A 13,366-nucleotide genomic window follows, 5' to 3' on the forward strand; every position below is an offset into this window, starting at 1 on the left:
ACACAGATGTGCATGTAGTTTACGTAAGACTTTCCGTAGATCGACTACGTTTTTTTTTTTTTTTTACATGATAAAGCCTCTTGTACGGGCAAAAGCAACACAATAATGGAAACGTTTTTTACTAACGTCATTACGTTACGTGTAACCTCTTTAATGTCTGAACAATGTGCGTCTCAAAGACAAACGCTATACTCCTGTAGTTAGTAAAAAAAATCGTGTCCATTCCCGGAGGGAACTCACGACGGCCGCTAACAGCCGGTAAACCCAAGCTGTAGTTAGTACTGCTGTCTAGAGATGCAGGGACATGCATATACATGACTGCATACATGTGTCAACAAACAATGGATCACTCGTAGTGTGTTGCTACTCTGAGTTTCATGCACTGTGTGCAATCATCAGGCAAACAATATTCAAGAAACCCCAAGGATTTGGATGTTGAGCACTTTTTCTGCAGCTGCAGCTGCATAGTCTAACTGACTGTATACATGTATATACTTCCTATACCTGCAACAGGATGACTGCCATTGCTGCTGTTGTCATGACTACCACCATCATCATCATACACTACATATACTTGAACAGCTGATGTTTTTGCTGCTGCTGTTGCCGCCACCGGTGTTGACGGAGGCTGTCGAGAAAGAGGAAGGATTGCATTCCCACGTGCGCACACACACACACACACACACACACACACACACACACACACACACACACACACACATACACACACACACACACACACACACACACACACATCATGACATGGACATGTACACAACGCACAAGCACGTGTTTCCTCTATGGCTTTCTGTTGCACATCTGCTGACATGCACAACCAGTGCAGTTAGCTTAGGAGTTACATACTCATCTGAGCCAGAGCACCCCTGAGCGCGACCTCATTCACTCGGCCGAATCGAAGCATGGATTTAGACTGCGTTTACACGACAACGCTGGGGGTGAAAACGCAAGAATATCCTTTCGGATGCATGGTTCATTTACACGGTACGAAGAGCAAAACGTAAAAGTTGTACACCAAAACGGAAGAAAACCAAAACGCTGGCCAAGAAGGAAGAATTTAAAAACAGAAATGTCTGCCGGATAAATTTGGGTGTGTAAATAGTCGAAACGGTATGCTGGCCTCGTTTTCCGGCACATGTGTTTCGTTTTCTGCCGTTTACACGGATCCGACAATCTAAAAAATTGTTTTTATAACTTTCATCATGTGACGAGTATTGTTTTGTGGCCTGTTCTCAATTATTGCTTGAGTGTGATCGGTGCTTCCACGACAACACTTGGCACATGACGAACTTTTGCGGATCCTTTGCTCCCGTCATGTCCCGTGTAGACGCGCGAAAACGATACAAACGGACACCACCTCGGATCAGCTTTGATCGTGTAAACGCACGAAAACGAAAAAAGAAATGCGGGACTGAAAACGGAAAACTGGCCGTGCGGTGTCGTGTAAACGCAGCCTTAAGCGGGATTCACAGAAGCTTTTTTGTGATGCGACACGCGATGCGACGCGATCTGCGACGGACGTGTGCGATGCGAACTCGCGAAATACCATTCACAGAAGAAGTCAGTGATGCGACAACATCTTGCTGATTTGGCTACATCACCATGATATTCGCGCGGTTTGATACAACTTGTACAAATTTATAGGCAACTCTTGAACCTTTGTACAACTTTGCTGTAGAAAAGGTCAAAATCGTACGCCAAATCGCTTGTCGCATCGCATCGCATCGCAAAAGTTGAGCCAAGCTCAACTTCTGCGATGGCCTGCGATTGCCCAGTTGCGGCAGTTGTGTCGTCACGGGTTTGAGAACCGTGAACGAACTGCGTCTACGCTCCTCGCCACGCCACACAACAGAGAGCCAGTACAGAATTGTTAGAGAGCTTTTCTTCTACTTCATTTCAGTAGGCGACTGGGGAACTCATAAAGAAGAACCAACACTGACAACGAACGACTGACAACGAACGTCTGACTCTGACAACGAATGTCTGACGACTGACGACGACCGTCGGACAACAGACGACTGACATGGCAAAAGGAAAACATGATATCAGAAATAATTGGTGCCCTCGTCAGCACAAAAGGTGGTCTACTCAGCACAAAAAGGTGCACGTGTCAACAACAAAGCAGCGCAGCAGCATGTACGGGTCAGCAACAAAGCAGCCCAGCAGCATGTACGGGTCAGCAGCACAGAGACACAAATTCACCAGCAGATACGACAAAGAGACAACACGTGCAGCCACACGTACACACAGAGACACAAATACAGCAGCAGCTACGACGAAGAGATAACGCGTGCAGGCGCAGGTACAACACTTGCGTGGGGTGCGACATGCCTGCGATTTGGGGTTTTCCCGGTTTCGCGCCTGTCGCATCGCGTGTCGCATCGCAAAAAAGCTTCTGTGAATCCCGCTTTAGGGGCCGTCCGTAAATATCGATGTTTTTTTAGAGACGATATTGGTGCGTCTGGGGGGGAGGGGGTTTGAGCCATGTGCGTCTTTTCGAGCATCAGAAAAATATCGATGTAAATATCTGAAGTTTCGCCGATCCCTAGGCCCTGCACGCGGACGTCTAAATGGCTATACAAGAAATGTGAAACCAGCTTCCGTTCGCGGAGCTAAAACTCGCGACACAAGAACAAAATCAAAAATTGGAAGCTGTACGCCCATGGCGAATTTCAAGAGCAAAAGAATGAGCTATTGATTGTGGAAATCGGCCGAACGATGCCTGCAGGAGACCTTTTCAAGACGTAGAGGCAGTGCGAACAAACACGGACGAACTCCACAAGAGTTTCCAGTCTTCACTGTCTGAACAAGGATTTGAAAAAATTCAAGCCCGAGCGTAGCCGCTTTGGCTACACCAGTACACGATGGCTGTGAGCACTGCAGCGCCAACCCGGTTCGCTCCCCCCAGGCGATGCAGCAATTGCGTGAGTGCGGCGGGATTTTCACGCCTACACCGGCTCAACATCCTGGGCACTTCATGAGCATCCAAAAATATTGATTCCATGATCTAGATGTACATGTGCGTCTTCTGGTGGGAGGGAGGGGGGTCAAGGGAGAGAAGCACCAATATCGTCTCTAAAAAAACATCGATATTTACGGACGGCCCCTTAGTTGTACAAACTGTACTGCATTGGTATTATATTCTGTTCGCGAAAATTATTATGCTTGATTTTCCCGGAATCATTTTCAGTCACGAAAACGACATGAACGCTACAGCCGTACAGGATGTACACCATTTGCCCACGAGCAAGTCTCTACTCATCACAGAGGAACGGTCGAGAAGCATACAGTACTGCTAGCTGGGCTTCACAACGTCCCAATCCCGTCTGGATGCCGCTCACCTTCACGTTGAAGAATTTGGAGAGCGCGCTAGCGTGGCCTGTTGCTGTCCGCCTTTCTCCGGGGTCTGCTTTGAAGAGCTGGTCGTGGTCTTTCCGCCATGTGATGAGGCACCAGGTGACTTTCTGGAGTACCAAGGCCGTTTGGACGACCTCATGGTACTATCCAATTACTGTCTAGTATAATTTATCTGGGAGAAATATCCACCCACTGACTGTGTGACTGAGCCTTCCTTGATTTGGTTTGAATGAAAGTCAATTTCACTTTTCGCGGGGTGCGATCGGATCCGGCGCCTCATTGGCGTCGGATTATGAAAAGCCGGCTAGCCATGCATGATCTGACCTACGACTACGACTACGAGCCAGCAGGAACGAAATCAAGCACCAAACTCCAAAGAAGGCAAACGCGCTAGCCGGTCCAACTCCGGTAACGGTGCAGATTCTACTCCTTACCACGCATGTACAAGTACTAGACTGTATAGTGCATGCCGTGACATGATCTGAATGAAGAGTACCAAAAAAAATAGTACTCGAAGAGTCGTAGTACTAGTACTATACCGTGAGTATACCCCAGTGACCAGGTGACAAAAGACGAAAAACATCGCTGATACTAGTGACGTGATAGCTGTCATTCATTCTAAATAATTATTTTAAATTTTTTTAGTTGACCCCAGTCACAAGCGTCACAAAAATCAAAATCCCAATGCGAATAATGGGATTCACGGGGCCGGGGTTGGCCTTTTGAAAGGTCCGAACGGACCGAAGCTGAGTCGGAAATACATGTAACTAAAGAGTAAAGTAACGTTGTAATACTTCAAATAAGTCACGCATGAAGCAACGGTGAGACGGTCGGCAATCTCTCACGGCCTCAGCTGCAGTCCCACCATACGGGGAAGTCAGATCAGCAGGAAAGGCCCCCACAAATAATAAGCGCAGTCTGTGGTCTGTAGTTGCGCCTGACATAATTCCCTCTGCAGATGCTGTTGCTCGCTAGCTCGCCAGAAATCGAGTTATGGGCGCTAATTTGTCGTACACTACAAATGGAGCTGAGTGGTCGTGTTGCAATCGTAACCGGTGCTAACTCCGGTACGGGCTATGAGACTACGAAAGCCCTGGCCAGGATGGGGGCCAAGGTCATCATGGCCTGCAGATCACAGAGCAGAGCTGAACAGGTAAGCAGGACAGACAGTAGATCACGGTAGATGCCCCGCTAGCGCTGTGCGCAGGCACGCTACCACCGACTAGCAGAGTACTGCAGCATATCTGCATTGGCGTGATGGATTTGGAATTAATATTTGGAAACCATAGAATGATGGGTCAGCCAGGATAGATGCTACCGGCATGCGAAAGAAGTCGTGATGATCGAGGAGTCAGCAGAATTCCGGAATAGATTGATATTTATTCCCGTAGCTATGCAGAAGACGTTACTTCAGTAACGTCTGGCGCTAGCCAGGGTCCACACAGCTTTAATTTGGTATTTGTGTGTGTGTTTGTTTGTTTGTTTGTTTGTTTGTGTCACGCCTGGCGCTATCCGTATCTGACGGCAAAAAAGCATAGGATGTTATAAATTTTTCAATTCTCCTATTTTTTCAGGCATATCCTGGGATTCGAACTCGCACTATCGCCCTACATGCATTCCCCCATACACTTCGCATTCATACCCATTCTTCCAAGTTGCTTCACGTTATTATCTTGCGTTTGAAAGCCCTATTTGAATATTGCGGGCAGCTGTATGTAGCCAGCTGTGTTTGATGGTACGGTACGGTACGGGAGACGGTTTCGTATTACCCTCGATCGTACCTGTCCCGTACCTATCCCCTACCGTACCGTGCCATCAAAGACGGCTGGCCACAATGCATATTCAAATAGGGCTTTCAAATGCAAGATAACAATGTGAAACAACTTGGAAGAATGGGTATGAATGCGAAGTGTATGGGGGAATGTATGTAGGGCGATAGTGCGGGTTCGAATCCCAGGATATGCCTGAAAAAAAAATAGGAGAATTGAAAAATTTATAACATCCTATGCTTTTTTGCCGTCAGATCACAATGTGAAACAACTTGGAAGAATTAGTATCAGGGAGCCGTAAAATACCGGTATTTTACGACTCCCTGATTAGTATGTATGCGAAGTATATCGGGGGATGCATGCAGGGCGCGCGATAGTGCGGGTTCGAATCCCAGGTTATGTCTTAAAAAAAGAGGATTTTTTTAAAGAATTTATAACATCCCTATGCTTTTTTTTGTCTAGGTCATCAAGGCAAAGAAGCATAGCGTAGGGCCCTGAGCTTCCAAGCTCTCTCGTCAACCATAGATAAAAAGTAGTGCTGAGTCGGGTAGCATTTTCTTCGGGTATCGGGTTCTGGTAGTTTTAGACGGGTAGCACGGGTACCGTACCCGATCGGGTAATGTGTCCATGGTAACACCACAATGCACCCCTTCCCTTACACACCGGGTAGACATGGAGAGAATTTGTACACGTGCACTGTACCTGTCATAATGATGTCATCTGCGACTTCGGGTTTTCGGGTGCTATTCTGTACCCGAATACCCGAGGTCCTCACGGGTAGCACGGGTACCCGACTACCCGTGCACACCCCTAATAAAAAGTAGTAAAAAAAGAGAGTAAAATTATCGTGTCCGTTCCCAAAGTGAACTCACGACGGCCGCTAACACTCGGTAAACCCTAGCGGCATCATATCCAGCGCCTAATGCCAATGGTGGGTCCATTGTTATTGCTTATTAGGCATCATGCCTGTTTTGATTTCCACTATTAAAATAAAGTATACAGCAACAACGTATACAACCACTGGCACAAGTGCCGAGCAACCCCACTAGCCGCATCCGGAACCGATTATGGGTGCTAACAACAAAAAAACCCGCGGAACCGCTTATGTGCACTGTGTACATGCATGCAGTATACAGTACAACTGCCCTAACAGTTAATCCGGGCGCACCTAATCCACACACACCCATCTACTGGGTACCTTTCTAACCCATCTAGGGGCACAAATCTTGACTTTCAACGCTAAACTGCCGCAAAAACAGTTCTATACGATTGATTTGATTGACATGAAAACAGGTTTCCCCAGTGCATGCGGTAAGTACATGCATATCTGTTCTGAATGTGACGGGTAATTCCCAGTTTAATACGGGCAGTGCTTTGTCCCAACCGGCCCGGATCTGGGCAGTTTTACTGTATTTGCCACCATTGGTGACCGAGTTGGCTAGTGGTCGCTTTTTGGTTCATGCCCTCAGATGCGCAGTCCACATGAAGAATCAGAATATGCGAGTGTTATGAATAGGATGGAAGATGATGCCATTGACAATAACAACTCTGTGGTGCAAGATAGTGCAATGCGTGTGTGATGATCCAATGTGTTTTTGTTTGCCTCAAATGTTTTTTATTTGTTATATTGCTGTCATTCTTCTCCAGTTAATCCATTCGACCGGAAAGAGTTTGTAAGCGTCATTCTGCCCAAGCCGTACAAGATTCCCTGCGCCAAGTTTCGCAGCTGTGTCCAGGGCCAAGGGCTTCTGCGGTTGGAAGACATCGAGGAGTTAATTCGCCGTGAGAAGCAGAGCGGAAAGGAGGAGCATCACTTGTACGTGATAAACTGCATACGTGCATGCGGACGGGATACCTACGCCAAGTTCTGCGATGCCATCGCAACCCATGTTCACCCACCGCTGGCTTACGAGATGCGTACGCTTCTCCGGTAAGAGCATCTTTTGAAAGTTAGTATACGAGGGACCGTGAGTCTGCTGTCTGTGTCTGCGTATGTGAGCTTGTGAGTGGTGTGGATGAGGCTGCCTTGATTTTGTTCAGTTCCTATATTGGGCACAGCGGCACACTGGTGCAGTGATGGACATGTCACAGTAACACCTGTACCTAAAGACCACCGTCACTAGCAACCAGCCTGGTACTACAGACCACCGTCACTAGCAACCAGCCTGGTACTACAGACCACCGTCACTAGCAACCAGCCTGGTACTACAGACCACCGTCACTAGCAACCAGCCTGGTACTACAGACCACCGTCACTAGCAACCAGCCTGGTACTACAGACCACTTTGCCAGGCACGGACGGTCTCACATTCATATATGGTTGTGGGGAGCAAACCTGTAACTAAGGACCACCTGTAACTAAGGACCACCTGTAACTAAGGACCACCTGTAACTAAGGACCACCTGTAACTAAGGACCACCTGTAACTAAGGACCACCTGTAACTAAAGACCGGTTTCTCTAGCCCCAAGAGGTGGTCGATAGTTATTACTAAACCGTAAAACAAAATATTGATCTTGCATAGGACAACTGCCATTCGACCGACCTACGTCCTGGAACTCAAAACTCACTTGACCCGCGACAGACGTTATGCCTAAGATCACACTCGAGAGCACACGTTACACGGTCACCGCGCATACCGTAAAGTATAGGGGTGAAAGGGATGATCCGGGTACCCGGGTACCCGTCTGTTTAGCTGCTGATCCGTTAGCAAACGAGTACCCGTTAGCCGTGTATGACGGTACAGTACGGTATTATTAGCTGGCTTGTACAGTCGTACAGTTTGAATGTGTTTTTTGCTGGTTCGATCCTGCTACATATGACGATTTTGACTGTTTTGCATGTAGCGCAGTAAGTGCGCATGCTGCGCTTGTCGCGATGTAGTACACTTGCTGTGAATTGCATGACTTTGCATGTACTCCTGGCACGAAATATGGAAGGCTAGTGTATAGTAACTGCCACTAGTGGCTGCTAAAGGGTACCCGATAACCCGCCCGTTAAGCCACGTACCCGTTTGCAACCTTAAAGGGTAACCGTTTCACCCCTAGACTGACTCACTAAAGTACCGCCAAAGCGCCCCGTCTCGCTGGAGCACCCCACCTTGATTTTACAGCCAGGGAAAGAAAAATCGTATGGCAGAGTGCAACGACGTTTGTACGGTGTGAGAACCTTAGTGTACTAAGGTCAAGTTACGGGCCTAAGGGAGCATCTCATAAGTTTGCATTTATTTTGCAAACGTAACGCATTTCGAATAGCCTTTACCCCCTACCTCCCCCCTCTATTCGAAAGTCTTATCGCACATTGTTCTGTGTTTATCTACTGTACACGTCCATGCGGCCCCATGCTATGCTATGCTTATGTACATGATTGTACATGTACATGTACATGGATATGAATGTTTTGCTAGAGCGGTCGTGAATGGCATACAGACTCAGTCATTAGTACCGCATTTACTGAGTACAAGTACAATCAATGACATGTACACGCACCTAAACATAGACTTCCTGCACAACAACTGTACTGCTGTAAACGCTGGCCAGGTACACTGTACACGGTTTGATCAGGCTGGTGTGACATTTGACACCTCTAAGTAGCCTGCATGCATGCATGCAGTGCAAGGGTTAGCTGATCTGCAAACACAGGTAGATCTCCACCTAAACACACTCTTTTGCTGCAGGGATCTAGCACGGTAGTAGATTGTACAGTTCCAGAAAATGTGCCAACAGTCATTTTTCTATTCGAAAAGGGCGCTACCTCCCTACCCCCATTTCGAAATGCGTTACGTTTAGAAACAAAATGCGAACTTATGAGATGCTCCCTAAGCAGGTTTTTGTGTGGAGCTCGTGTCCGCTCGAAGGTACGGATTGTCTGCAGAACGTGCAATATGATTGTGTACAAAGTTCGTGTCGTATGATCTACGGACTGGAGACCACCTCCACAATACGACCATGAAAGGACGAGATGGTGGGGCGCTCTGGCGGTACTTTACGGTACTACTAAAGACTATCCAGATTGAAATTTTATTTGCTCTACTGACATGACCTTAGCAGCCTGTGCACCGGCCTGTTTGACCATGGCTGGATCACCTTCAGGACAGCCGGAAGCAGGCTTTTCATTGGTCCTGCTGAAACATGACCTTTCACACAGTTTGTGTATGATATGGCGTGTACACATACCCTCCACAGTGAGAAACATGTGTTGGTGGGCAAAAAGCTGGTCCGGTGTCAAGCTGACCAACTGGACCGGTTCCGGCGGGCCTGACATTATTTACTAGAAATTCAACCCAGCCGATTCGTGCACAACGGGGTTGTCTCCGTCATTAATGTTCATTTCCGGTCGTGTGTCCCATGTGGCCAGACTATAGTGGTGTATGCGTGCATGCATGCATTGTAGTGTACACTCAGAATAGAATAGACCATGAAGACACCAAGCTTGCAGGTGACACCAGCTACACAGCGAAGCCAGAACCAGCAAGCAAATACTGTGATAATTTTTCTGTAGTTTTAATCAGGACTGTACAACACTGGTGACTGTTGCTGTACTTCAATATCAAAATAGTAACAACTGCTTCACACATACTCCTGTTGACATAGGGCAAAATGCCAGTCTACAACGATTGCTATACACTACTTGCAGCACAGATAGCTACAGTCATTCATTGGAAACTGGCACCCTAACTTTTTGGTGTCTCCGGCACATAGTTGTAGATATCGTGAAAACAACAGTACATCCTGCATCGTGTGACCCGTGCAATTAATCCTTGCCACATTTGAGGCGAGAAAAGTCCAAGGACAGGGAAATAGAAATTCAGCCAGGTTTTACAAAATTAGGACAGGTATTCCATGGCAAAATGTGCGGAGAAGCAGATCCCAAACCCAGATTTTGAGATTTAAAGCGGGCTTTTAATCCTCAATTCGGCCCAAATCGGACTTTCATAAGCTAGCGGGACTGTCTCCGATGAATGGACTGTAGATGTATATGAGATGTGTGGCGTGGTGCTCACACTAACACAACACTCACTAACACTTCTATATTCAAACTTGAGCATGGAAAATAGTATGAAAAAATCTCACCTGGCTGTGCTGGAGGCAGTCCGAATTGCAAAGCTGAAACCTGTTTTCACATTTTGTCTCTGCACTGCTTTCTTTCTATGATCTAACCATGCACAGGTAATTCAGTGACGTCGTCCGGCGAAATTCAACTGTCAAGTTATCACCACCAGTTCTGTACAAGAGACAAGTCGGGGATAACAGTTATCAGTCGCGCTGAGGTGCAGGCGCCCGCGCACGCGTGTGTCTGTGTGTGTGTGTGTGTGCGCGTGCGTGCACACACGCGTGTTTTGCGAGTGCACACACGTGTGCGTATGTTGTGTATTTGTATTTGTATGTCATAATGTGCAGCTTCAGTTCAGGTTTTGTCCCGCTAGTGTGTACATAATGCTATACATTGCCTTTGCTTTGTCACGATGACACACCCTGGCCATGCTCTGTTATTCCCTGCATGCTGTTCACTCTAATCATTCCTGACTGACTGACTTTGCCCCAGTCAGTATAGTACAATGTGCTACAAGCTGGTAATCTTGTTTTCAATGCCCGTTGCTCTTTCACGTGCCACTCAGCAGTATCTGTGTGTGTGTGTGTGTGTGTGTGTGTGTGTGTGTGTGTGTGTGTGTGTGTGTGTGTGTGTGTGTGTGTGTGCGTGAGTGTGTAGGAGGGCACATACACTTGCTTGTGGGCTTGAAGTACTTGCTTCCAATACCCAGATAGCTACTACAGTCGTCCCTCTCTAATCCGGCACTTTATAATCCAGCACCCTCGATAAACCAGCACAATTTTCAGTAGCCAAAATGTCCTCTTCATGCACATTGCAGCAGTAAATCAGATTTGTTAATCCAGCACCCTCCCTAATCCAGCAGATTTTCATGGCACAAATGGTGCCGGATTATAGAGGGACCACTGTACATGTATAAGCTATTTCAAGCACTAGTCTATTAGGTCTCAATACAGTGTGTACTGTGTTTGTACGTCTGATCTTGATATCCTCAATGCTATGGGTTGATCGCCACTTTCCAAAACTAGTTTACCGCCTAAATCATGTATTTTCCCTCCTTGCGGTGCCCGTACGCGCTTTGCACCTGCATCGTACGAACGCTTCCCCATATTTTTTTGTATATGCTGCTAGCCGTGTCCGCTGTCACGTGATTGCTGCACATTGCTCTGTGTCTGCCTTTCAGAGCTATTACTGCAATGATCCACTGGACCCCCGGTCTGTGGTGAACACCTGATTTGCTCTCTCTCTCTCTCTCTCTCTCTCTCTCTCTCTCTCTCTCTCTCTCTCCCCCCCCCCCCCTCTCTCTCTCTCTCTCTCTCTCTCTCTCTCTCTCTCTCTCTCTCTCTCTCTGTCTGTTGTGTGTTATTCCCAGACCGTACTTACTAGAGGACAGTGAAGCATGTGAGTTGAGTTTTGTCGGCAGTACCTGTTCTGCATTTATGTCCTCGCTACCCCTACCCCCCCCCCCCCCCCTCCCCCACCCACCCGGCCCCATATCCTGGCTGGTATGCATTGATTATTTTCTATCCCACTATACTGACTGACTGACTGAATGATAGTATGTCTTAGAGGGACATCAGCTCCATGCTTACCTTGGTATGGTGCTGGCTGATCTATGTACTTGACTATGTACAAGTATTTTCTCTATGCCCCCTCTCTCTGGTCAACACACTGTATCCAGTCATGTTGTGCTACGTGTAGGCATAATTATAAGAGTGTCGGCCTGGGAAGGAGGGAAGGAAGGGGATAGTAAGAGTGGAACTGGAGTAAGGTGATGGTGGGAGAAGGATTGGGATGTCGATGGGGTGAAGGGGTGCACGTGAAGGGAGTAAGCTCAAGGAGACGAGGAAGGAAAGTAACTGAAGGGGAGGAAGTGAAGGAGGTGATAGGGGAAGGGAAGAGGGAAGGGGGTATGAAGGAGAAGGGTGAAGACGGGGTAATGAATGAGATAACAGTTAGGTATCAAGAGGTGAGTGGGGAGGGTACTGCACCCGCCGAGGGCACTCCACCCGCCGAGGGCACTGCACCCGCCGCCCCAACCACAAATGAGAGAAATGAACAAACTGTTTTCGGGCTTTTAGAAATGTACTCTCGTGCCCACCTGGAATGTAAAGCTGACTACTGTCTCTGAAAAAAGAACTACTGTCTCTGAGCGGATCGCGACTGAACCGAAGAAGCAGGTGAAGAGAGTTGGCTCTATAATAGCCTTATAGGCAGTAGAAATAAAATGAGAAAGAGACTTCGGAGGAAAGCAGCGGGTAGTAGCATAAGTCAGAACACCATCACCTGTTGACCAGCAACTGGATGCAAGCAACCCACGCATTGTAAACCTGCTACATGAATTTGCTGAACTACACGCTCTCATATACTCTCTCTCTCTCTCTCTCTCTCTCTCTCTCTCTCTCTCTCTCTCTCTCTCTCTCTCTCTCTCTCTCTCTCTCTCTCTCTCTCTCTCTCTCTCTCTCTCTCTCTCTCTCTCTCTCTCTCTCTCTCTCTCTCTCTCTCTCTCTCTCTCTCTCTCTCTCTCTCTCTCTCTCTCTCTCTCTCTCTCTCTCTCTCTCTCTCTCTCTCTCTCTCTCTCTCTCTCTCTCTCTCTTTCTCTCTCTCTCTCTCTCTCTCCCCTCACCTCCCCCTTCCCCTATTCTTTCTCTTTCCCTCATGCTTCTACTTTATCTCGTGTGTCCAGAGCATGACGATGTCGAGACAAGTTGGTCGACGGAGCGCCTGGCCCCACCATGGCTGCTGCATGTTCCCATTGCGTGCACCATATGGCTTTTAGTAAAAAAAGAAGAAATGGAAAGTGTAGAATGAACAATGACAAAGGTTGAGACATGGAAGTGTGTGCGGTGTTCCATTCATTAGCCTGCCTGTCCCTATGTGCCCTGTGAGTCAATCTTCGGTGCATTTATTTGCTCAATGTGCATTCAATAATCGATACTTAGCCAGTAATAACAATTTTTAAGGTAAGAGAAGAAAACACATGAGAACGAGTTATGCAGCAACTATCCACGACTGTAACAAGATGGTAAAGAGTCAGACCGAGCGATAATATGGCACAAAACTGACAGGCTACTGAGACATTTTATCATCTTATCATCTTGATGCTCGGATAGTCTTATAATGCCGAATATAATACCGGCGTTATCCGCTGGACCCTAAATAATTTATGATACA

General features: G+C 47.3%; 1 protein-coding gene and 1 long non-coding RNA gene across 3 annotated transcripts in view; one reads left to right on the forward strand and one right to left on the reverse strand.

Annotated features, from left to right (window-relative positions):
* LOC135819866 (DNA mismatch repair protein Msh3-like) overlaps positions 1 to 3,509 on the reverse strand; it is a 52,532-nt gene extending 49,023 nt beyond the window's left edge. The window contains exons 1-2 of the mRNA XM_065333152.1: positions 3,360 to 3,509; positions 505 to 628 (exon numbers count right to left, since the gene is read on the reverse strand). The gene's annotated coding sequence lies outside the window, so the exon portion shown is untranslated. The remainder of the gene's footprint in view (positions 1 to 504; positions 629 to 3,359) is intronic.
* Positions 3,510 to 4,168: 659 nt separating this feature from the next.
* LOC135819870 (uncharacterized) lies at positions 4,169 to 13,076 on the forward strand. 2 transcript variants are annotated; one of them, XR_010553998.1, is made up of 4 exons: positions 4,174 to 4,528; positions 6,792 to 7,074; positions 10,312 to 11,593; positions 12,879 to 13,076. It is a non-coding gene; the product is annotated as an uncharacterized LOC135819870 (long non-coding RNA). The 2 variants fall into 2 exon arrangements; XR_010553999.1 differs by lacking the exon at positions 12,879 to 13,076 and having other exon boundaries at positions 4,169 to 4,528; positions 10,312 to 11,426.
* The last annotated feature ends 290 nt before the right edge of the window (positions 13,077 to 13,366 follow it).

Source organism: Sycon ciliatum, chromosome 6 (assembly GCF_964019385.1).
Source record: "Sycon ciliatum chromosome 6, ocSycCili1.1, whole genome shotgun sequence".
Taxonomy (NCBI): Eukaryota; Metazoa; Porifera; class Calcarea; order Leucosolenida; family Sycettidae; genus Sycon; species Sycon ciliatum.